General features: G+C 45.8%; 1 protein-coding gene across 2 annotated transcripts in view; it reads left to right on the top strand.

The window, feature by feature from the left end:
* Window positions 1-1,996: 1,996 nt before the first annotated feature.
* CCNI (cyclin I) overlaps window positions 1,997-24,650 on the top strand; it is a 48,846-nt gene continuing 26,192 nt past the window's right edge. Inside the window, exon 1 of one of the 2 annotated variants that reach the window (XM_066632250.1) lies at window positions 1,997-2,477. The gene's annotated coding sequence lies outside the window, so the exon portion shown is untranslated. The remainder of the gene's footprint in view (window positions 2,478-24,650) is intronic. The other variant, XM_066632251.1, reaches the window with a different exon arrangement.

The raw sequence follows: 24,650 nt of genomic DNA, 5'->3' as shown, positions 1-24,650 counted from the left end.
ATGCCTGAAGAGCAGCTAAAGTGTCAGTTTCAGTGTCAGTTTAGCTAAATATGTCAGTTTTGTCTAGTCACTAGACGAAACTGACATATTAACAGTTTGGAGAGACAGGGCTCCGTGATCTACTCATTTTGCCTCGCGATCTACCGGTAGATCGCGATCCACCTATTGAGCACCCCTTTGTTAAGTTATACAGTTATTGAAATAGGTTGCAAAGATTCCAGACAGTGTGGGCTTCCAGAAATCAACTCTAACCAAAAAAGGGGGACTTAGGGCCCAAACCTATCCAATTTTCCAGCCCCAGCGCAACTGCAATGCAGCCCCAAGGCAAGGGAACAAATGTTCCCATACCTTGTGGATGCCTCTGTGCCTGACTCCTCACCACAGGATGCAGCACATGGTACAGCTGCACCAGCACAGGAAAACTGGATAGGTTTGGGCTTGTAGCTAAGCAGGGTCAGGCCTGGTTAGTACTTGGATGGGAGACCGCCAGGGAATATCAGGTGCTGTAGGCTTATACCATAGTCTTCTGAGACTGAAGGTTGCCAACCATGGGCCCTTAAGGAGCTAATCCAGCAGCTTTTCATTCCCTTCTGCAGGCAGGGCTTGAAGGAATCAGCTCTCTTGGCTTTTGCCTCCCCCCCTCCCCACTTATCCCCATCATGGCATAAGTGGCCCTATGTATCCCAATAGTCCTAGGTGGTCCTATGTATTTTGTGTATGTATTTTCTCCTCCTGACAAAGTTGCATCCAAGGCGGCTTATACAATGGTGAGAACCATTCAGAGCTGGTCACAATGCTCACAGCAGCAGTGATCACATTTGCCAGCCACATGACTTCTCTCCCAGACTCCTGCCAGCCCACCCACTTCATGGGAGGAGGACCCAGTTCAAGCATTACGAGAGGGAGGGAAACTATTCTCTTCCCTCCCATCCTGGCATGAAACCCTGATGCCTAAACCTCTGCCAGGGTCCTCTCTGTCTTTAGGTTGCAATCCCATCCACACTTTCCTGGGAGTAAGCCCCATTGAATATGATGGGACATCCTTCTGAGTTGGTTGGCAACCTTCAGTCTCGAAAGACTATGGTATCGCGCTCTGAAAGGTGGTTCTGGAACAGCATCTAGTGTGGCTGAAAAGGCCGATTCGGGAGTGACAATTCCTTCCACACTGGGAGCAAGTGCAGTCTGTCCCTGGCCTGTCTCCCTGGCTATGGGCCTTCCTTCTTTGCCTCTTTGCCTCAGACTGTTGGCCAAGTGTCTCTTCAAACTGGGAAAGGCCATGCTGCACAGCCTGCCTCCAAGCGGGCTGCTCAGAGGCCAGGGTTTCCCACTTGTTGAGGTCCACTCCTGAGGCCTTCAGATCCCTCTTGCAGATGTCCTTGTATCACAGCTGTGGTCTACCTGTAGGGCGCTTTCCTTGCACGAGTTCTCCATAGAGGAGATCCTTTGGGATCTGGCTATCATCCATTCTCATGACATGACCGAGCCAACGCAGGCGTCTCTGTTTCAGCAGTGCATACATGCTAGGGATTCCAACACGTTCCAGGACTGTGTTGTTTGGAACTTTGTCCTGCCAGGTAAAACTGGGCTCTTAAGCTGCAATCCCACCCACACTTTCCTGGGAGTAAGCCCCATTGACTATGATGGGACATCCTTCTGAGTAAACATGCATAAAACTGGGCTCTGAGGCTGCAATTCTTTCCTGGGAGGAAGCCCCACTGATTACAAGGGGACTTACTTCTGAGGAGACATGGGCTGTGCATGCAAGCCCTGCGCGCTTCCTGGGAAGGCAGTCCTCCAGCCCGATCCTTTGCGCATCATCTCCTCGGAAGCCAGTCTCACTGAGTCCAATGGGTCCTACTCCCAGGTAAGCAGGGCTAGGATGGCTGCTCCGGGCTTGCAAGGGTGCATCTCCCGGCTGGCCAGCCCAGCTGCTGCTGCTGGAGCATCTCCCTGGGACGGGCGGAGCGAGGGATGCCCGGCCTCCATCCCCGCCCCCTAGGCAGGCAGGCAGGGGGAGGAGGAGGCAGGGCAGCCGGCTCTTCTTTCCCTCCCCTGCTCCCCCCGGGAAGCGGCTGGCTTTGCGCTCCGCTCTCTCCGTCCTGTTTTGTTCTGCACCCCCTCCTCTCCCTCCCCCTTTCTGTTTTGTTCTGCCTCCTCCCCTCCCCAGCACCAGCTGCAAGATCCACCCCCTCCCCCACCACTGGGTCAGGCTGCCTCCCCCTGGAACAAGCAGGGGCTCCCCTTCTCTGCCCCCCCCGACTCACAGCCCCCCCCCCAACCAGCCACCATGGAGCTGTGAACCCCTGGGGCAACAGCCTCTTCTCCCCCCCTCTACCATGGAACCAGCAGGAAACTGACCCATCCCAAAGCCAAGAGCAAGCAAGCATTTCTCTCCCGGCAGCAGCCACAGCCATGGGGTGTTGATGGAACGGATGCTGGCCAGTTCCACCTGGACGTTCTACCGCTTCGCAGGGGAGGTGAGCGCACCCGATGGGTTCCTTCTGCTGTGTGTGTGTGTGTGTGTGCGCGCGCGCGCGCGCAGGGGTCTCCCTTGCAACTGAGCTCTGGTTGCAAGAATCCTGGCCATATTGCTTTTGTTTCCCCAGCCTGGGTTTTGAATGTGGCTTTGTGTGTGTGTATGTTTTTGTATAAAGGTTTACTTTTCTATGGGACTGTTGCCACCTCTTTGTTGACATCAGCTCTGCAGGCTGCAATCTGAGGCTGAGCACAGCCCCTTTGCAAGAGAAGAGTTAATTGGGGCATGCTTCAAAGTCCTCTTTTGTGCCTGCAAAGAATTCATCCTTGTATGGCATTTCTTTGCACCCTGGATCCAGGCACACATAAATGCAGCCTGCAAAGCATCTGTTTGGGATTGGGCCATTGTAGGCCACAGCAGGACTAAGGCTGCAATCCTATCCACACTTTCCTGGGGGTAAGCTCCACTGATGACAATGGGACTTCCTTCTGAGTGGGCAAGCCCAGGATTGTGCCTAAGGCTGCAATCCTATCCACACTTTCCCAGGAGTAAGCTCCACTGAAGACAGTGGGACTTCCTTCTGAGTGGACAAGCCTAGGATTATACCCTAAGCCTGAAATCTATCCGCACTTTCCCAGGAGTAAGCGCCACTGAAGACAATTGGAGCAAACAGGCATAGGATTGGGTTCTAAGCAAGTACAAATCCTCTGGTTTTATGGTTCCCAGGCTTCCTGTGTATTGAATAATGTTTCTTTGGTCTGATGCCTCTCTAGAAGTGTTGTGAAAGAATCTATGTGCAGGGTTGCATGCGCTTAGCGGTGGTGCTAAAACAGTATCTCTGTTGTTGTTTACATAACACATGTGGGTGCCCTGAATGGGTGAGCTGCTGTTGTATGCAGGTATGCTCTTGATGGTACCCCAAGATGAGTGCTTTCCCATGTAAACCACGCGCATGCTGCCTATGTATATTTTCTAATGTGTCTGTAATATATTATGATTTTAACTTGCATGTCGGACACATGAAGAAAACAGACTTGGAATAGTGAAGGCTGATGTTCTGTGCAGCCTTGCTTGGAGGAATGAGACTTGCTTCTGGACCTGTTTTGGAACAGGCAGCCTCTTGTAATGTGGTCCACAAATTGACCTCTCTTAAAAGCAAGCATTATTTTCTTTCTGCATGTCTTTCCCCCCCCCAGGTTCAGAACAGCCTGCCAGTTTAATGCTCTGGGAACTGCAAATACTTTGTAGTTGTGACAGCTGAACAGTCTGTTCTGCAGGGAACTCTCAAACAGGCCTTGTCCCTGGTTGTTTTTCACTCTGAAATTCTGAGAACTTCCCTGCATTTTGCTGCAAGAACCTTTCAGTTATTCAAATACAGTACTGTAGTCCACAGCTAGCAACTATTTTGGAGGAAAGTGTGTTGTTGCCACCGGATCTTTGTTGGATCTGTTGGATTTGTTGGATCTGTTGTATCTAGTTTCTGTTTTTAGGTTAGAGCTTGTTTATGTACAGTAGTCCACGGCTTGGCTGTTGGTGACGTCATGGTGTGTGTCGGAAGTGTTGCAGAGGATCAGAGCTGCAGTTGAGATGTTGTTTGGGTCCTGCTGCAGTCGCCAAGGGAGCAAAGGGTGATGGCTACACTTAGTCTTCTTCTCTCCCCCCCTTGCCTCCCCTCACTCCACCTCCCCAATATATCCAAATCTTTCGCAGAGCTAGATTGCATCCTTCTGGAGAAGGGGAGAAAAACCCTTCCAAGGAGACAGATTTTTGTTTTGAAGAGCCCTTGATGAGGTGTGCAGGGGTCAGGCAGAGGGGGCTCTTGTCCAAATGCAACCATGCAGTAAAATATCCAGGACGTTGCCCTGGTGCAGCAACTCAGGACAGGTCATCAGGCTTTGCAGAAAGAGGTGTGGCAGCTGGGGGGAGTGGCCCATCTTGGCACAGCTGTCAATACCTAGAGGACTGGACATCCCCTGCCACTGGTGTAGTGTTGCAACCAGATTACACAAGCAAGTATCAGCTAAAAAAAGAAAGTTGGAGAGCCAAGTCCTGTCCCCCAAACAGATCACTGAGTGACAAATTGTTATTGCACAGAATTTAAATGTCCAAACAGGTCCCTGAGGAGCTTACAATGTAAAAAAAGAGATCTTTTCATCAATTCGTGTGGGCACAAAATTGATTCTTTGCAGGAAGAGGCATAAGATCAGGCTGTCTGTAAAATGCTTACAGAAAGGATGGCACAAAAGATATGAAGTTGGGCAGGGCTTTGCGTGGAAATGTTGCATAAGAACATAAGAAGAGCCCCACTGGATCAGGCCAAAGGCCCATCTCGTCCAGCCTCCTGTGTCTCACAGTGGCCCACCAGATGGCTCAGGCCTCCATCCTGGTGCCCTCCCTTGCATCTGGCAGGGAGCACACCACCCACAAGTGTATAGGATTCACAGAAGGGGAGTAGAATTCAGCTTTCTTTGGAGCAAAAGTTCTTTGTGGGGGAACTTCATTGCATCAGGCCCCTCTCCATGACTAGCAAAACTAAAGTATGCAAGGCAATAACAGTGGCAGAATAAATTACTCAAAGCTACAGAAGCTGCCAGGCAAATTTGCTTTAAGTTCATGTCGTTGACTCAGGATCAGAGATATCAACTTCACGCAGCATTTTAAAACTTTTTAACTCAGAGCAGTCTGGATTGTGGAGTATTTGTCATGTGATAGATGAAAATATTTTTATGAAAACGTCCCTCTTCTGGGAAATCTTGTGCTTTTTTTTTTTTTTTTTTGGAACCCTGAAAAGTATGAAATAAACTGCTGCAAAAATTATTCTGAGCTTGCTTTTGGTAAAACTTAGCATTTATGTAGCATTTTCGGAGCACTCAAAGTGCTTCACGTACCCTAAGTTGTTGCAATCCACGCATTGACCCTGTAAATTGCAGGGTCCCCATATTGCAGATGGAAAATGTATGTAGTTTGCTTAAGGCTAGCTGGTGAGATTTGAACCGGAATATCCTGGTTCCTAGCTCAGGTCCCTTATCCATTCCGTTACACCAGCTCTTTATGTCAATAGTCAATGACTTTTGGCTATGTCGGTATCTGTGAACCTGCTTTTAAAATTGACCACGCTGCTGATCTCATGTTGTACTGCCCAAAATATATTCGTCTGTGTTCCTACATAATAGTCTGCGATTCATAAACTCAGCAGCAGAGCTGCATCTTTTAAACACCCCTTTCGTGGCTGTTATTGGGCTGCCTGCCTCTGAAGTTCTCTCTTTCATGTTTTCAGCTGTTTCATGGCCAGGGCTTTGTTGTTCTGGCATTGGCAACTTTCAGGATATAGCGGATTACCCTTCCTTTTGTTTATAATCTCCTCGGAAGGGGAAAACATCCTTGTGAGTTCTTGATGGGGTGTGAATATGTGTGTTTGCCATATCTAGCAGGCTGGATCATAAGGCGTGCACAATAGCAGCAGAGAATTAATTGCTGTCTTGAGGGATTTTCTTTTGGATCTTTGTAACAGTGAACTTTTTTTTCTGTAAAAATTGTTCAGGTGGATAAAAAAACGGTGTACCTGAAGCCTCCCCGTCTCTGATAATGACTCACAGCTAAACAGATGAAGAGACTCTCTTGATCATTATGTCAGAGGTGGTAACAAAAGTTCTGTCTGGTCTGTAGGATTTGGCCCATTCACACAACCCGCCAGTTGATACTACATATCAAGCATGTGTGAACCAACTCTCTGTGAAAGCAGGAAAGGCACCATTCCTCTTCTTGTGGCTCCTCTCTGTGATAGGGGAGCAAGATCACCTTCACTAGCCCACTCTCCTACTGGCTGTGTGTGTAGTGTTTGTGCTGACCTTTCTTCCTTGCAGCTGGACCCATGCAGGGTTCCTCCCTTCTGTTGATGTCATCAGTAGATGTGTCAGCACTGGGACCATGTCCAGTGGCCACAACCCTTCTCTCCTTTCATGCATTCACTGAATGTTGAGGGCAGGAACCTTGAAGAAAGTGCTGCTGTGTCCCTAATAGGGGTCTGAAGATGTGCCTAGGAGATCCTGATGAGAACTTGGGACCCAATCCTAGCTGACTTTCCTGCACTCATGCAGCCGACCTTGAGGAGGCCTCCATGACTCACCCCTCCCCCAACCGCAGGATGCAGCGCACACCCGACTGGCAAGGCTGCCTCTGCGCTGGAAAGTTGGATCAGATTGTGAGATCATGGTTGAATATTACGGCGTGGAATCTTATTGGGTTAACAACGGTTTTGAAAGAAGGGGAGGGAGGAATAAATGAAAGAGGCGGAAAGACAGAGATAGCAACTGGCTATGTGAGGGGTGAAAGTAGACAAGATAATCCATGCTTTGTTGGATGAAAGTAATTGGTGCTTTGATGTATCTGGCCGGAGTATACTTTGCTTTAGGGTTGGCAGCTCTCAGAAGCACTGTCAGTGTGTTGTGCTTGGGTCTTTTTCCAGCAATAACTTAAGAGGACAAGAAATAGGCAGTGGCTGTGCCATTTCTTGTTAATGGGGTGAGATCCGAACCCTTTTTCTTTCAAGGGTTCATTTGTTGGGCCTCCTGCAGCACAGTGTTATAGCCAAGAGTGTATTTTCTCTACCTCCACCTAACTGTATTGCTTTTCTTGCTGTTGTACACATAGGGATGTGTACAGTGTGACTGTGCAGGTTTCATGGGCATCCAGAAGAGGTCCTGCTATGGGGGACAATGAGGTGACCACCACCCCCTCCCATGGGAGGCAGCTAGATCTAACCTCCATGCTCTTCCATCTTCTTATTTCAGTGAGACTTGTGTTTCCATTCCAGGCATCAAAATGTCTTGAGTTGGCTCCAGTAGCATAGCTAGAGAACACAAGAGCAGCCCCGTTGGATCAGGCCATGGGCCATCTAGTCCAGCTTCTTGTATCTCACAGTAGCCCACCATAAGAACATAAGAACAGCCCCACTGGATCAGGCCATAGGCCCATCTAGTCCAGCTTCCTGTATCTCACAGCGGCCCACCAAATGCCCCAGGGAGCACACCAGATAACAAGAGACCTCATCCTGGTGCCCTCCCCTACATCTGGCATTCTGACTTAACCCATTTCTAAAATCAGGAGGTTGCGCATACACATCATGGCTTGTACCCCATAATGGATTTTTCCTCCAGAAACTCATCCAATCCGCTTTTAAAGGCGTCTAGGCTAGACGCCAGCACCACATCCTGTGGCAAGGAGTTCCACAGACCGACCACACGCTGAGTAAAGAAATATTTTCTTTTGTCTGTCCTAACCCGCCCAACACTCAATTTTAGTGGATGTCCCCTGGTTCTGGTATTATGTGAGAGTGTAAAGAGCATCTCCCTATCCACTCTGTCCATTCCCTGCATAATTTTGTATGTCTCAAATGCCCCAGGGAGCACACAAGAGACCTGCATCCTGGTGCACACCCTTGCATCTGACATTCTGACATAGCCCATTTCTCAAATCAGGAGGTTGCACGTACACATCATGGCTTATAACCCGTGATGGATTTTTCCTCCAGAAATCTGTCCAATCCCCTTTTAAAGGCATCCAGGCCAGATGCCATCACCGCACCCTGTGGCAAGGAGTTCCACAGACCAACTACATGCTGAGTAAAGAAATATTTTCTTTTTTTGTCTGTCCTAAAACATGTTTTAGCATGTTTTAACAGCAAAACATGTTTTCTTATTTGCTATTCTATTTTTTGTTTGTTCCTTCCTAGTCACCAGTGGTGCTTATAGGTACCTGAAAAGCCAACCAGTGGCATAGCTAGAGGGGGTGCAAAGCACTGAGTTTTGCAGAGAGCATCACTGCGCTGTGCAAGTGGCCTCTCCCCCTTCCCTTTGGAACCATTCTGGGTGGTAGGCCTCCATTTTGCTCCCACCACCCAGAATGCAGTGATGCCAGGGAGCAGTGATACTCTGCAAAACCCAGTGCTTTGCACCCCCTCTAGCTACGCCACTGGTTGGCTGTTCACCACTGGTGACTAGGAAGGAAGGAATAAACAAAATATAGAAAAGCAAATAAAAAAATGTCTTGCTGTTTATTTATTGGAGTCCTTCCTTTAGTTTCAAGATTGCCTGAGGTAGCTAATCAAGTATCAAATCTGTCCTGTAAAAATGTCAATAAAATACAACAAACACACCTTAAAGTATCCTATAAAACAGCGACTTCAGTACCATTGAACATGTAGGGCCAAACAGAACAATTTCAGCCAGCTAAGATGTAGATAAGATTTCTGAAAGCTCTTCTAAATTAAAAGGCTTTTCAAGGTAGGGTTTCCTGGACATTCATTCATTTCATAGAAGAGGGGCCAAAGAGGAAGATTGACTGCGCTTTGTACTAGAGCAGGGGTGCCCAAACCCCGGCCCTGGGGACACTTGCGGCCCTCGAGGACACTCAATGCGACCCTCATGGAGCCCCCAGTCTCCAATGAGCCTCTGGCCCTGAAGAGGTTTGTTGGAGCCCACACTGGCCCGACACAACTGCTCTCAGCATGAGGGCATCTGTTTGACCTCTCGTATGAGCTGTGGGATGAGGGCTTCCTCCACTGCTTGCTGTTTCACGTCTGTGATGCAGTAGCGGCAGTAAAAGAAAGGCCAGCCTTGCTTTGTGCAAGGCCTTTTATAGGGCTTGAGCTATTGCAAGACCTTCATTCATTCATATAAGTTTGTCTTAAATATATCCATTTATGTAAACTTATGTAAATTTATTCGAATTTTAAATGTAAATTATTTTTTCCCCTGGCCCCCAACACAGTGTCAGAGAGATGATGTGGCCCTCCTGCCAAAAACTTTGGACACCCCTGTACTAGAGCAGTGGCTCTCAAACCTTTAGTACCGGGACCCAGTTTTTAGAATGAGGATCCTTTTGGACCTACCGGAAGTGATGTCATGACTGGAAATGATATCATCAAGCAGGAAAATTAACAATCCTAGGCTGCAATCCTAACCGCACTTACCTAGGAATAAGTCCCATTTACTGTCTTTGGTAAAAGCATATACATTGTAGCCTATTCAAAGTACAGAGCTGTAACATTTCCCCAGATGCAGTCACATGCTATGGTAGCATCAAGCCTAATATATTAAAAATAAAATATTGAAATGAATGGGGACCTACCTGAAATTGGTTCGCGACCCACCTAGTGGGTCCCAACCCACAGTTTGAGAAACACTGTCCTAGAGACATCAGCCCCACCAACCTAGATGTGAAATGACAGCTTGGGGGGCCGAGCCAGTGTCCTGCTGCGTGGCATGAACCCTGCATTGGGTGACCTGCATATATACATGTACTGCACAGAGCTAGATCTTGGCTACCAATGGCCAGAGATTCTTACACTAAAACTGGGCCGCAGAGATACTGGCAAAGGCAACCAATTAATACTCCTATTTCACAAGTGAGGGACACTCAGGGTGAGTGAGACCAGCTATGACAGACGGTTTGTTTTAACTTGCTGTTGTTAAATAGCTGGAAATCGGAAGCCCCTCAGATCTCTCAGAGATCTACCTGTAGATCTGGTTTTGTACCCCCTACCTGCTTCTGCTATATAAATTTCCTGATTGGTGTCGCTTGTTATATTTAGTATGGGTACAGTATTTCCTGTGGAGTTCTCATTGTGGCTGTGCTTGGGCAAGGGTTTCTTAAAAATAGCATTTATCCGCTGGATATTTACCCTTGCCCGCCCAGAAACTGAACTAGCAAATGAAACCAACTTGATGGTGGAGGTGTCCTAAATACGAATACTTGTTTGCTATTTATAGCACACAAATGTCTATACTAATGCAGTACTTAGGCTGCAATCCCAGCCACACTTACTTACATTATAACACATTGGTTATAATGGGGCTTACTTCTGAGTAGATATGCATAGGATTGGGTTCTTCATGTGGTGCTGGATCAGCCTCAAGGACAGAAGTGGGCAGAGGATGACCTGGGGACCTGATCGAGCCTGCAAAAACCTCTAGTTTGCCTCTCCAGCCACTCCCTGTTCATAGCTACCTTCAGACTGGTCTCCTGTGTAGGTGCACAGCAGTGTTGGTGCTCTCTTGCTCCCAGATGCTACATCAGGGTGTGTCCCCACATTGTATGCTTAGATGGAGGAGAGGCGCAAGTCGATACATTTGCCCACACCACCTCAGGGAGCATGGCGGATGAGCACTTTCCTAGCAGTACTCTGTTGAATCCATCACAGCAGCCCCTAAGAGCCCCAAGAGGACCAGTGTTGGAGATCATATGGGCTGATGGAGTCACTTTGCCTCCTTTATGGAAGATGATTGCAGCCAGCCTTAAGAGTTGGATTGCAAAATTTGAGAATGTGTGGCGAGGAGAACCTCAATCCAAGCCTCTTCTCCTCCCACACGGTTTGCATCCTAAACGTGCACAATGGAGCACTTGATTTTCTCTGTTGAAATCTGTCATTAGTTGAGAATCTCTTTCAGTGCCAAAGATGATTATTTCCAAAGCTGTTGAATCATGCATATTCCTCCCAGTCGAACTTTGCTCTGTGCGGGAGAGAAGTGGAGGTTGGGGGGAGGGAGGGGAGGAGGCGAGGACGGACAGCCCAGCAATTTTCATCTGATGGTTGCATGCGCTGTCTTGTCTCAGCCGTTTCCTTCCTTTCTGTGATCTCCTCCAATTGCTTAATGTTGCACAGAATAGAGACTTTGAAGTGGGTATATTAGGATTTAAAGTGTGCGTGTGGCACCACAACTGTAGCATGGCCTGCAAAGCCATTGGGGGGGGTTTGCAGGGGAGCCCCAGCAACCTGCATAGCTGCTCCCCCTCCGCCGTTGAGGTTAGGTTTCTACGTCAGTAATGGGGAAGCGGCTGGAGGGGTTAAGTATTCATCCTACACCCTACAGATGTTCCCACTCGATATACTTGCTGCTGAATGTCTAGCTCTGGTCTCCAAAGCCCTTGATTTCGCATTGCCATTTCCTTTGGGAGGTGCCCTTGTTTTGTTTTCCTATATGTGTTCTGTAGTAAAATATCTCTGGAACATTTTAAACGACAATCAGAATAGTTTGCATGAGATGCTCTGGGAGTACTTTACTACAGGGCATGCCCAATTGCACTTCTCCAGTAACCCTGGCAGTAAATTCTGTGCCAGCCAGATTACCCGTGGAAGCTCATAAGAACATAAGAACAGCCCCACTGGATCAGGCCATAGGCCCATCTAGTCCAGCTTCCTGTATCTCACAGCGGCCCACCAAATGCCCCAGGGAGCACACCAGATAACAAGAGACCTCATCCTGGTGCCCTCCCTTGCATCTGGCATTCTGACATAACCCATTTCTAAAATCAGGAGGTTGCACATGCACATCATGGCTTGTACCCCGTAATGGATTTTTCCTCCAGGAACTTGTCCAATCCCCTTTTAAAGGCGTCCAGGCTAGATGCCATCACCACATCCTGTGGCAAGGAGTTCCACAGACCGACCACACGCTGAGTAAAGAAATATTTTCTTTTGTCCTAACTCTCCCAACACTCAATTTTAGCTCATGAGCACAGCATGCTGGAGATGGCCATCCCTGTGCCGTTTCTCAGCCCTTCGTGGTCAGAGGTGGTGTACCTCTGAATGTGGTTTATAGCGTATAGCGGTCATTGAAGGTTCTGTCTTCAAGGGCTGCCCCTGTTGGGTTGAAAGAGCAGAGCAGAAACTTTTAAAATAAATGAACATGTCAAATCATGTTCATGGGCAGGAGGTCTGGTCTAGAGGGTAGAGCCTCCGTCTGCCTGAAGATAACATCCACAAGGTCGCCAGTTCGAGGCCACCAGCACCGTGCGATCTTGGAGCAGCTGACAAGCTGAAGCCGAGCAATTCCATCTGCTCTGAGCGTGGGAGGATGGAGGCCAGAATGTGAAGCCAGATCGGAATGAAACACCTTGAATGTAGTCGTTCTTGAAAGAAAGAACCTTCTTTGAAATTGTAAAAATCCCTATTTAATAGGGATTTAATAAAGCCTGCCTATGTAAACCACCTTGAATAAAGTCTTGAATAAAGACCAAGAAAGGCGGTATATAAACACCTGTTGTTGTTGTTATATTATTATTAAATCAATTATTAAAAACCGCCTTGGCTCTTAGGAATGATTTTGCATAAGACACTTTCCACAAGTGGCCTCCTTTCAATACATCTTTTCACTATTTCAGAACAATTCTTATCTCTTTGCATGGCCTGAAGTTCTGGGACATGGCCATCTTGCAAATGCTAAGTAGCTTTCATCAGTGCCTGGATGGGTGACCACCTGTTGAATCTCATGTATGCCACTTTGAGTCCATGATGGAAGAAAGGAGGGGTATAAATGTAATTATCTATCTAAACCAGTTCCCCATGTTCCATTCCCCATATTCAACGCTCCGTCACACTCTAGCATGACTAAGAAACAGAACCATGGTGGGGTCATGTATTGGAGGTCAACCCTGATTCTACAAATATTAAGATAACTAAAGCAGTGTCTTTTAAAGAGAATTTATATAAAATGTTTTATAGATGGTATTTAACACCAGAGAAGTTAGCAAAAATGTACTCTGGGTTATCAAATAAGTGTTGGAAATGTAATGAGCTAGAAGGAACTTTTTATCATATGTGGTGGACATGCGAAAAAGCAAAGAAATATTGGAAAATGATACATAAAGTGTTGCAAGAGATATTGCATTGTGTATTACCACTCAAACCAGAAATATTCCTCCTAAATGTGACATCAGAAATTAAAGACCAATCTAAGAAACACCTTATTGTACATATTGTTACAGCAGCAAGAATATTGTTTGTGCAAAAATGGAAATCTATAGATGTGCCAGCTAAAGAAGATTTAATAGATAAAATTTATGAGGTAGCAGAAATGGAAGTTTTAACAGAAAGAATGAGAGAGATTTAGATAAATAGAGTAAGAAAATATTGGAAGTTTTTTTATGATTGGGTAGATAAATTTAGTTAGATAAAACTGAGTGTTTTGTAAAAATCAGTTTTTTATACTGATAAATATGCGAACCTTTGTATTGATGATTATTGTGTTTTTTCTGTGTTAACTGAATGATGTATGTTGGAATCGGGGGCCAAACCGTATGTGTAACCTGTGTTGTACCCTACCCAAAGTTAAACCTATTTCCTTTCCTGTATCTGTAATGAATAAATAAAAATATATTTAAAAAAAACCAAAAAAAAAACCCTGATTCTAAATGTCTGGAAGTGATAGTAATCACTAGAGGTAATCCAGTATTCAGCAGCCCAGCAATCAGTGGCAAGTTCTCCAGACTAAGGTGCACCTAGAAAATAATGTGTGCTTCATTGCCCATCTGTCCTTGCTGTAGGTAAACCCTCCATCTGTACACACCCCAAGTGTCCAGTGATGGATGTTTTCCTAGTTACTGGTAGGTGTTTCTATACGAAATCTGTCCATTTGTGTATAAAGTACACAATACAATGACATCATAGTGCTGAACCTCCCAAAAAGTATTTTTAAGATTTCATCTCCGTCTTTGAGGGAGTCTTCCACTTAGTTTAATTCACAGCACTAAACTTTAGTGTAGCTTTGGGAGTGAGTGCAGGAAATACCTAAACCATCTCAGTCGTATATTCCTTAAAAGTGTAGAGCAGTGGATCTCACACATTTAGCACCAGGACCCACTTTTTAGAATGAGAATCTGTCAGGACCCACCAGAAGTGACATCATCAAGCAGGAAAGTTTTTAACAATCCTAGTCTGCAATCCTACCTACACTTACCTAGGAGTAAGTCCCATTTACTATCATTGTTAAAAGCATATACATACTAGCCTGTTTAAAGTACAGATCTATAACATTTCCCCAAATGCAGTCGTATATCATGGTAGCATCAAGTCTAATATATTAAAAATAAAATATTTAAATGAATGGGGAACCACCTGAAATTGGCTCGACCCACCTAGTGGGACCCGACCCACAGTTTGAGAAACACTGATGTAGAGGCTTTTCTTGGGCAAAAATCTGCTCTCTTTTGGGACACTTCAGGCAAAGTAAAATAACTGAGGGTATCAATGATAGCCCAGCTTTGTAAGCCACCTTGCTTAGACATGGGAAAGGTGATATATAAATCTCTCAAATAAATAAAATGTCTTGCCTTTTTTGTTACAGGGAGGGGGAACAGAAATGAAACCTGTCTTGGTGGCAGAGAAACAGGTCACCTATTAGTGGAGTAACTGGGTATTTGGGTGTGTGTCCCCTGATTTTTATCTCCATTCTGTTTTATTCAGTGCTAATTTCACAGCTACCAAGTTTGTGGCCGTGGCATTCTTGGCCCATTTAAAAGTCAGAAGGGTCTTTTCCGGAATGTGCCTGGAAAAACATCTGCTTGCTTTGTTTTTATATAAACTTTTAAAAAAACATATGGTTTTGCTCTGGTAAACTTTGCAAACTCTGTTAAATCTCCCTGCCCCACTGCACCTTTTTCAATGTGCTACAGTTCCCGTCTACAGATCTTACTGCTTATAACTAGAGGTGTGATCTTTTTTTTGTGATAACGAAATAAAAACACATAACACCGTTATGCACTTCACATTTTTCACAAACAACACCAAAAACCTGAAATCTGAGAAAATGGTTGAGGGTTTTTTTTAAAACCTAATTGTCTGTATAATGACTGTATCTACTGACACTATTCCACCGATATAACCTACCCAGTACACTTTTAAAGCTGTTATAATTATAAAAATATGCCCTTTAGAATAAAAAAAACACACAACAACTCTTTACATTTTCACTCCTTAGGGAAAAACAAAATCTGTGAAAAATAAAAACATTTAAGAACGCCTCTACTTAATCCTGCCTTGTTTGTTGAGTACTAACCCCCCCTTCATTTCTCTCCCCTGCCTCCGACATGTGTATGAAGCCTTCTTCTGTTGAATCGGTCCGTTGGTCTGTCCACACAGTGTCTATGCTGATTAATGGTGACTTTCCAGGGTTCTTTTCCAGCCCTACCTAGAGATGCCAACCTGGGACCTTCCATATGTACAAAGCAGATGCCCTGTCGCTAATCCACAGCCCCTCTGCTCTCTGATCAACTCTTCTTTCATGTTTCTAGTGAGAGGGGTGTGCCCAATAAACTGATTCTAAACTTTTGTTAGCTACTTTGGCCATAGCAGTCAGTTTTGTTGCAGGAGGTTCCTGGCTGTGCTGAGTGATGTGCACAGGGGTGTGTGTGACACCACCACTAGCCAAAATTTATAAAATCTTGGTGTTTTGGAATGATTCCATCATCTTATTATAAGACGTGTAATTTCATGCAGAACGAAGGGAAACAAACCATGTTTGTTTCGATCAAAAGTTTATAGCAAAAAACCCAGTGAGGGTGGGGCAATCGTGCATTACTACGCCCGCTGCATGGGAAGAGGTTCATCATGGGGGTAATTTGTTGGCCTCCCACACTAGGTGACGTAAACCCTAGTACCGTCACTGATAGCAGTGCAGAAGCCCATCTCCTGCATGGAAAGCTTTAGGGCTGGAGACCTGCTATCAAAACAAAGAGCACCTTTGTGGAATAGAAAAACCTCCTGGAATGGGAGATGCTCCGATGGCATGGTGTAAACATGCTTATTAGTTGTGAGATATTGCCAAAATATTTTGGAGGTGTTTGGTAGAGGCAGGCCAGCGAATGAGTCACCTGAACAAATGGCAGGAGCGGTGCTCTGTGTGCCAATCTAAATTACTTCCTACTGTGTGAACCCAGATGACATATAATCATTGAGACACAGGCTGAATTTTTTCTAAACTTGCAAATGGTGTAACAGCTCTCATTTTTCTTCAAGCACCACATACAGATTTTCATTGTCCAGGTATTGGTAAATAAAGGAGAAAAATGCATCTGTCTACAAAGGACCATTTACTTAATCACTGCTCGAGAACCATTTAAGTTCATTGCATCCTAACTGTTTAAATGTTAGTCTAGGGTAGTGATTTTCGATCTTTTCCATCACACGGCACACTGACAAGGTACTAAAATTGTCAAGGCACACCATCAGTTTTTTTGACAATTGATAAGGCACGCCAAGTTGTTGATGGGGGGGCTCACATCCCCCAATGGCCATCCCCCAATCTCCCATGGCGCACCTGCAGACCGTTTGCGACACACCAGTGTGCCACGGCACAGTGGTTGAAAATGACTGGTCTACGGAGTTAAGACACAAGCATACACACAACACTCTTTTACCCTTTGTAAGGAATAAGGCACGCCCCAAGATAAGCGCTGCCCACGAATGCTGCTTAAATGTGACAACCTATTTTTGGCACTGTCTTAACCCATTTCTGCCCAGCCCACAGGTGTGCACATTTGATCCGTTTTGCAGCATTGGGCAGAAGTGGCTTAAATGATTGGGCGGGGGCCTGAATTTCTTCCAGGAAAAATAAAGGGCCAACTCTTGCCCCCCACCCCATCAACCATTCTCTACCTACTTGCCTGGCTCTGGGGCTGATTCTTTCAGGCCACATGACCAGGCTAGTGTCTGTTGGGTTTAATAGCTGCCTGCTGTTATTTTTAGATCTTGTATTTTATATTACAGTATTGTGGTGTGTGTTTGTTTGTTTTGCTCTTTGGGGGGGGGTTGGATTGTGCATTTTAATGTATGTGCAGCTTTTATAGAGTTCTGGGCCATAAGTTTATCACCAGAACTTTTATATGTTCAGATGTTAATTTATATATATTGGCAACCTTCAGTCTCGAAAGACTATGGTATCGCGCTCTGAAAGGTGGTTCTGGCACAGCGTCTAGTGTGGCTGAAAAGGCCAATCCGCGAGTGACAATCCCTTCCACACCGGGAGCAAGTGCAGTCTGTCCCTGGTCTGTCTCCCTGGCTATGGGCCTTCCTTCTTTGCCTCTTAGCCTCAGACTGTTGGCAAAGTGTCTCTTCAAACTGGGAAAGGCCATGCTGCACAGCCTGCCTCCAAGCGGGCCGCTCAGAGGCCAGGGTTTCCCACTTGTTGAGGTCCATCCCTAAGGCCTTCAGATCCCTCTTGCAGATGTCCTTGTATCGCAGCTGTGGTCTACCTGTAGGGCGCTTTCCTTGCACGAGTTCTCCATAGAGGAGATCCTTTGGGATCCGGCCATCATCCATTCTCACGACATGACCAAGCCAACGCAGGCGTCTCTGTTTCAGCAGTGAATACATGCTAGGGATTCCAGCACGTTCCAGGACTGTGTTGTTTGGAACTTTGTCCTGCCAGGTGATGCCGAGGATGCGTCGGAGGCAGCGCATGTGGAAAGCGCTCAGTTTCCTCTCCTGTTGTGGGCGAAGAGTCCATGACTCGCTGCAGTACAGAAGTGTACTCAGGACGCAAGCTCTGTAGACCTGGATCTTGGTATGTTCCGTCAGCTTCTTGTTGGACCAGACTCTCTTTGTGAGTCTGGAAAACGTGGTAGCTGCTTTACCGATGCGCCTGTTTAGCTCGGCATCGAGAGAATGAGTGTCGGAGATCGTTGAGCCAAGGTACACAAAGTCATGGACAACCTCCAGTTCATGCTCAGAGATTGTAATGCAGGGAGGTGAGTCCACATCCTGAACCATGACCTGTGTTTTCTTCAGGCTGATTGTCAGTCCAAAATCTTGGCAGGCCTTGCTAAAACGATCCATGAGCTGCTGGAGATCTTTGGCAGAGTGGGTAGTGACAGCTGCATCGTCGGCAAAGAGGAAGTCACGCAGACATTTCAGCTGGACTTTGGATTTTGCTCTCAGTCTGGAGAGGTTGAAGAGCTTTCCGTCTGATCTGGTCCGGAGATAGATGCCTTCTGTTGCAGTTCCAAAGGCCTGCTTCAGCAGGACAGCGAAGAAAATCCCAAACAAGGTTGGTGCAAGAACACAGCCCTGCTTCACTCCGCTTCGGATGTCAAAAGGGTCTGATGTGGAGCCATCGAAGACAACAGTGCCCTTCATGTCCTTGTGGAAGGATCTGATGATGCTGAGGAGCCTGGGTGGACATCCAATCTTGGGGAGAATCTTGAAGAGGCCGTCTCTGCTGACCAGGTCGAAAGCCTTTGTGAGATCTATGAAGGCTATAAAGAGTGGCTGTCGTTGTTCCCTGCATTTCTCCTGCAGTTGTCTAAGGGAGAATACCATATCAGTGGTGGACCTGTTGGCTCGGAATCCACACTGCGATTCTGGATAGACGCTCTCTGCAAGTACCTGGAGCCTCTTTAGTACAACTCGGGCAAACAGCTTTCCTACAACGCTAAGGAGAGAGATGCCGCGGTAGTTGTTGCAGTCACCCCTGTCACCTTTGTTCTTGTACAGCGTGATGATGTTTGCATCCCTCATGTCTTGAGGTACTCCACCTTCTCTCCAGCAGAGACAGAGGATTTCATGCAGCTCAGTGACGATGATCTCTTTGCAGCATTTTAGGACTTCAGCAGGATGCTGTCTTTTCCAGGTGCCTTGCCAAAGGCAAGGGAGTCCAGGGCCACGTGAAGTTCTTCTAGGGTTGGTTCACTGTCAAGCTCTTCCAGCACAGGCAGGCACTCAATGTTGTTCAGTGCTTCTTCGGTGACTACATTTTCTCTGGAATATAGCTCAGAGTAGTGCTGCACCCAGCGTTCCATCTGCTGCGCCCGATCCTGGATGACCTCGCCTGTGGCAGACTTCAGAGGGGCAATTTTCTTCTGTGTTGGACCTAGGGCCTGCTTGATACCATCATACATCCCCTTGATGTTGCCCGTGTCAGCTGCTATCTGTATCTCGGAACAGAGCTGGAGCCAGTAGTCGTTAATAGTAGATGTTAGTAGATGTTAGTAGATGTTAATAAAGTAGCATATAAATTAAGAATAAACAAAAACAGAGCTAAGAGAGAAGAAAAGGCTATAGGGAAAGAATGTGAGATTGGGGGATTCTTTCCCTGGAAAGATGCTTTCCTTCTTTTTTTTCCTTCTCCAGGACCCCCATTTTTGGGTCCCTCATTCATGCCAGTGCCCTACAAGCTGGCTCCCAGCATCCCAAGATGTTGACGTTAGAACCAAACATGAACTTGGAGCTTCAAGGCACCAGATTGAAGAGGTCTGCTGCTGGCTTGAGACTCCCTGCCCAAAATGTTGGCAGTTTCTGTATTAAATCCCTTTGCTGTTTTTGGTGTGTCCTCTTGTGTGGATGCCTCCAAAGCTGCTGCACAATATACATGAAATATGGAAGTTAGTTGCATCCTTTTGGCCTTCTTGGCAAGTGGCCAGCATGACTTTGGGGGCTGCATAGCCTGGAGTTGGGAAGTTGTCCCTTGTAAATGCTTACAGCCTCATGCCCCCCCCCCATATCTCTCCAGCCCACCCCTCCTGACTGATTAACTTTCTTAAGACAGAGATGAATCCCTCTCTTTGTTTTAGGCTTGGCAGTTTAAAAACCAGCAGTGGTAGCCAGATTAACATGTTTCGGTTAAGAGCAGGGCCAGTGGGTCTTTTTCAGGGAATCTGGGATTATTTATGAGCAAATGGCCAAATGCCTTTTGGCTGTCTGCCGCATTGTCAACAAAACACATCTGCTCCTTTTGAACACCTGCTGAAGTCTTGGTTGCCTTTATGGGTGGGAAAACCGCAGTGACTGGTCTCTGGCCAGTGACTGGTCTCTGGTCTTGAATCCCACGAGTTGATTTTTCCTGGTCTTTGCTGCAGGGTCCGCCAAAGACATTTTAGTGCCTGAGATGGAAAATCAAAACGGCACCCTGATTAACTTGAGACTCAGTCCCCTAGGAAATTCTCCTGCATAAGCCTCAATGAATGGGGAATGAATGGGAGCTGGAATCCAGAGCCTGCCCAGAAGGCTTTTCTTGTGCCTTGTGCCTCATGGATCAGATCTGTTGTGCCTACTCCTTGTACCTCTGTCGCCTGTGGAATCTACACCTCATTCCATCCTAAGGCTATCTCCCCAACTACTTGTATGGGTTTGCCAAGCACGCAGTCAGTGGGGGCTGTAGCCAGTCCTTTCTCAGTGATGAACACACCTACATCATTGCTGACACATGCTTGTTGCATTTGCATCTTTAGTTGTACAGTACTCTTAAAACGATGTCTGAAGAGGTCCCGAGTCCTTAATTTGTCCAGCCTTTTCACAGTTTGTCTGATTTCTTTTTACTGTCGCAAGAACCAATACGGCTTGCATCATTCAGGGAACTGGCCAAGGTGGAGAATGGTGATATGACACAGGGTTTTTTTTCCCCGTGAGTCACTTAAATCTATTGCTTTTGCTTTCGCTTGCATCACCAAAGGATACTTCCTCTCCTCTTATATGCAGAAGCAAAATTGTCAGATCACTTCTACTTTGAAAAATACTAAGAACGAACAGATCAGAGCGGCAAAGACACCAGTGAAAACATGGGTAGCCGTATCAAAATCTTCACATAGCGGGTGTTCAAAAGGAGGTATGGACCGCTGCAGTTACTGGGAAGCAGAGGTGAGTGATCAAACATCTGTGGTTAGTTGAAGCTGCCTTGCACCACTCTTGAGCATGGCCAGGTGCTCTCTGCTCTGACTGGTACCCGCTTTCTAGGGTCTCGGGGAGAAGTCTTTGCTTGTTCTACTACCTGTGAACCTTTTAACTAGAGGTCCCTGCAGTGGTGTAGCTGGGGGGGGCAAAGCACTAAGTTTTGCAGGGGGCCCCTCTCCAGTGTGGAAGAGACCCCTTCCCCTCCCCTTCAAATCCATTCCAGGCAGTGGGAGCAAAACGGAGGTAAACGCTTCCATTTTGCTCCCCCTGTCCGGAACAGCTCCCAAGGGGAGGGGCCGCTTGCATGCTGCGGTGAGGCTCTTACACCCTCTTTATTTATTTAATGTGGGAGTTGAGATTTGTACTGCCTTTTGTGTGATCAGCACCTCTCATGGAGGAGCCTGGGTCACATCAAAAGTAGAGCCCTGCCTCTGCCCTAGGTAGCGGTCGGCCTGATGGAAATGGCATCTCAGAGTCCCTTCCCACATTTGAGATCATTGCCAAGTCCTTTAGCTGGGGCTGGACGTTTCTTGGTAAGCTATTTGGGACCAGTGGTGATGACCTGGCTAAGGGGAATCTGGCCTCTGGTGTGTGTGGATGGAGGGCCACCCTGCCATAGATCTTTTGACCATTGTATTTGAAGCCTGTGCTCTTTGTTAGTGCACAAAACAGACAGTGGGAACTCCAACTTCATTTGAATGCTGTTCTTTATTTCATTCTGGATTTTACAGCACCCCAGGATTTTTTTGGTGCCAAAAAATCGCCCTGGTTAACTCTGAGGTGAGCAAGAGCAAAAAGTCCGGTTCTTTTTATCACTTGATACTAGCAGTAAAGGGTGGAAAGTACCATTAATTTCCAAGTCGTTCCAGGGATTGAGCAAAACCAAATTCTTTTCTTTTTGTAAAATAAGGAACTTAATCAGTTTTTTTTCCCCCAAGTGTGCAGTTTTATAACAATACTTCCATGCCCTCTTCTTAGCCACTAGCGTCAGGGTACTTTTTATTACTTGAGACACATTGTGTTAGAGCTGCAAGAACATAAGAAGAGCCCCGCAGGATCAGGCCAAAGTCCATCTAGTCCCGCTTCCTGTATCTTGCAGTAGCCCACCTGATGCTCGGGAACGACACAATAAAAAAATAAAATCTTTTTATTTTACAAGAGACCTACATCCTGGTGCCACTCCCTTGAACCTGGCTTACTGAGGTAGCCTAAAATCAGGAGATTTTATTGTACAGCAACATTAATTGGAAAACAGAGGTGTGGACCCCTTACAGGGAATATTGACCACAGCATCTTAATAGTAAGAGGTTGATTTGAATACAGCAATTGTATTACTTTATCATTGATTGATTATTCACCGAGAATAAGGAGAAAAAATAGTAAGAGGTTGATTTAAAGAATCTAACCATTAGGGTTATAACTCATCAAAAGCAGAACTTAGGGCGCAATCCTAACACCTTATGTCAGTGCTGGAAAGCACTGACATAAGGGCACTGCAGCTCTAAGGTAATGGAACAAATACTCCCTTTCTTTGAGGAGGCCTCAGTGAGTGCCACCCAACTGCAGGATGCAGCACACATCCCTTTGGCACCGCTATGCCAGTGCTGGAAAGCACTGACATAAGGGGTTAGGATTGCGTCCTTAGTGTATTTGATGTGGTCTTGTTCTGTGATAAAGTTTTAATAATTTCTTCCCAGAAAAAAAAAATTGTATTAAGCCAGGATGGTGTAGTGGTTCAGAAGTTGCACTTAGACTTGGAAGATCCAAGTTCAAATCCCCACTCAGTCACGTAGCTTCCTAAGATGACCTTGGGCCCGTCATTGTCTCTCAGCCTAACCTACCTCACAGGTTTGTTTTGAGGACTAAATGAGTGTGGAACTATAGTATGGACACCACCTGAACTCCTTGAAGGAAGGGGAGGTATAACGATGTGAAAAATAAACAAATTTTATATTATGACAATAACTGATACATGTTGAAGTCTGTGTTCTTTTGAATTATTTACCTATTTCAGGAAAGTTAACTGCAGGACAGTGAAATTGAATTCCTTGTGTCCTTACTGTAAATAAAAGACTTGTATTAAACATTAGAAGAATAACTACCCTTCTGCCATTACTCTATGGCTTAAGGACCTTTTAACCTAATCAACAAATGGCTTACAGATGACAACTGTATATGGACATATTTGGGGTTATTTGGAAGCCCTTTTCAGATGTTCAGATGAATAGAGTACTTATTGTTTATGGTGTATAGATTACGTATATATTGTTAAAACTTTTTGAAGTTTTTTTTTTATATATATATTTTGTTCTTTTTTTCCCTTTGTGTGGTTTTTTGAATTGTATGTTTTGTATTCATTACTAAAGGACAAAAAAAGTTCAGGCTTATGTAAGTAGGTTCATATCTTCCTTGCCATATGAACTTGCTTGTATGTTAAGATCTGGTGAAGATGTTCCTAAAGTTCCCACACTTGATAGGGAGTTCTTAATCATGTCTGTACAAGATAATGTCACCTTTTTCTGTGACTGTGGAATTGGCTGTCTTTGAATGAACTTTATGGAAGTTTAAAATCTGGTGTCTTGTTTGTTTTTAATTGCTGAGCTGACCTTTGCTTCCAGTACCACTTATATGGTCCAATCTTTGCCCGTAAGCAAGCAGAAAAAGCAATTTTGCTTGCAGTTTACATCCAACAGGTGCATGCTGACCATGCATAAATCTTGCAGTTCCAGACTTTGTCAACAGTGAGGCCAAAGAGCTGGCCAACGGCCTGGGCGTCATATTTCAGGCTTCACAACAGGGTGCAGATTGCTCCAAGTTGCAGTGCTTTCCCATGGACTTAGGCCTGCAGCATGGATTGTTTTTAACCGAAGTATTTATTACTCTGGGTTAAGGAAGGGGTGTGTGTAACATCTGCTGTCTGTAGCAGCTGAGTTGGCTTCACAAACAGACACATACTTTACTGTAGTGTTTCTCAAACTGTGGGTTGGGACCCTCTAGGTGGGTTGCTAGCCAATTTCAAGTGGGTCCCCATTCATTTCAATATTTTATTTTTAATATATTAGACTTGATGCTACCATGGTATGTGACTGCATTCGGGGAAATTTTACAGAGCTGTACTTTGAACAGGCTACTCTGTATATGCTTTTAACAATGATAGTCACTGGGGCTTACTCTTGGGTAAGTGTGGGTAGGATTGCAGCCTAGGATTGTTAAAAAATGTTCCTGCTTGATGATGTCACTTCCAGTCATGAAATCACTTCCGGTGGGTCCTGACACATTCTCATTCTAAAAAGTGGATCCCCGTGCTAAAAGTTTGATAACCGCTGCTTTACTGCTTACTTTTTAAAATAAATGTTAAACCTACAGTCTAAAAACCTTCTTAGCAGAACCTCCACGTATTCTGCTTATTCCTTTTGCATCTCAAAGCGGCTCTTACATCATCTTTATGGGGGTGGCCAAGTATCTGACTATCTCTCACCTGCTCTCTCCAAGTTGGACATGGTCTTTAGGTAACTAGTCCTGTTACAGTAAGAATAATCTCTCATGCTCTCTCTGGTATCTAATCTAAATGCAACTGAAGCCTGCATTTCGACATACTTAAAATTGTGCCTGTGGCAAAAGTTGCCTTGTCATCAACCCAGCACATTGCAGATGATTCAGGGGCGCACTCCAGATTGCGCACTCTGTTTACTCAAGGCACTGACCAGGCCTGATGTGGCTTTCTGTGGCCCTGTA

Source organism: Tiliqua scincoides, chromosome 6 (assembly GCF_035046505.1).
Source record: "Tiliqua scincoides isolate rTilSci1 chromosome 6, rTilSci1.hap2, whole genome shotgun sequence".
NCBI lineage: Eukaryota > Metazoa > Chordata > Lepidosauria > Squamata > Scincidae > Tiliqua > Tiliqua scincoides.
This window is presented reverse-complemented; position numbering and strand designations above follow the sequence as displayed.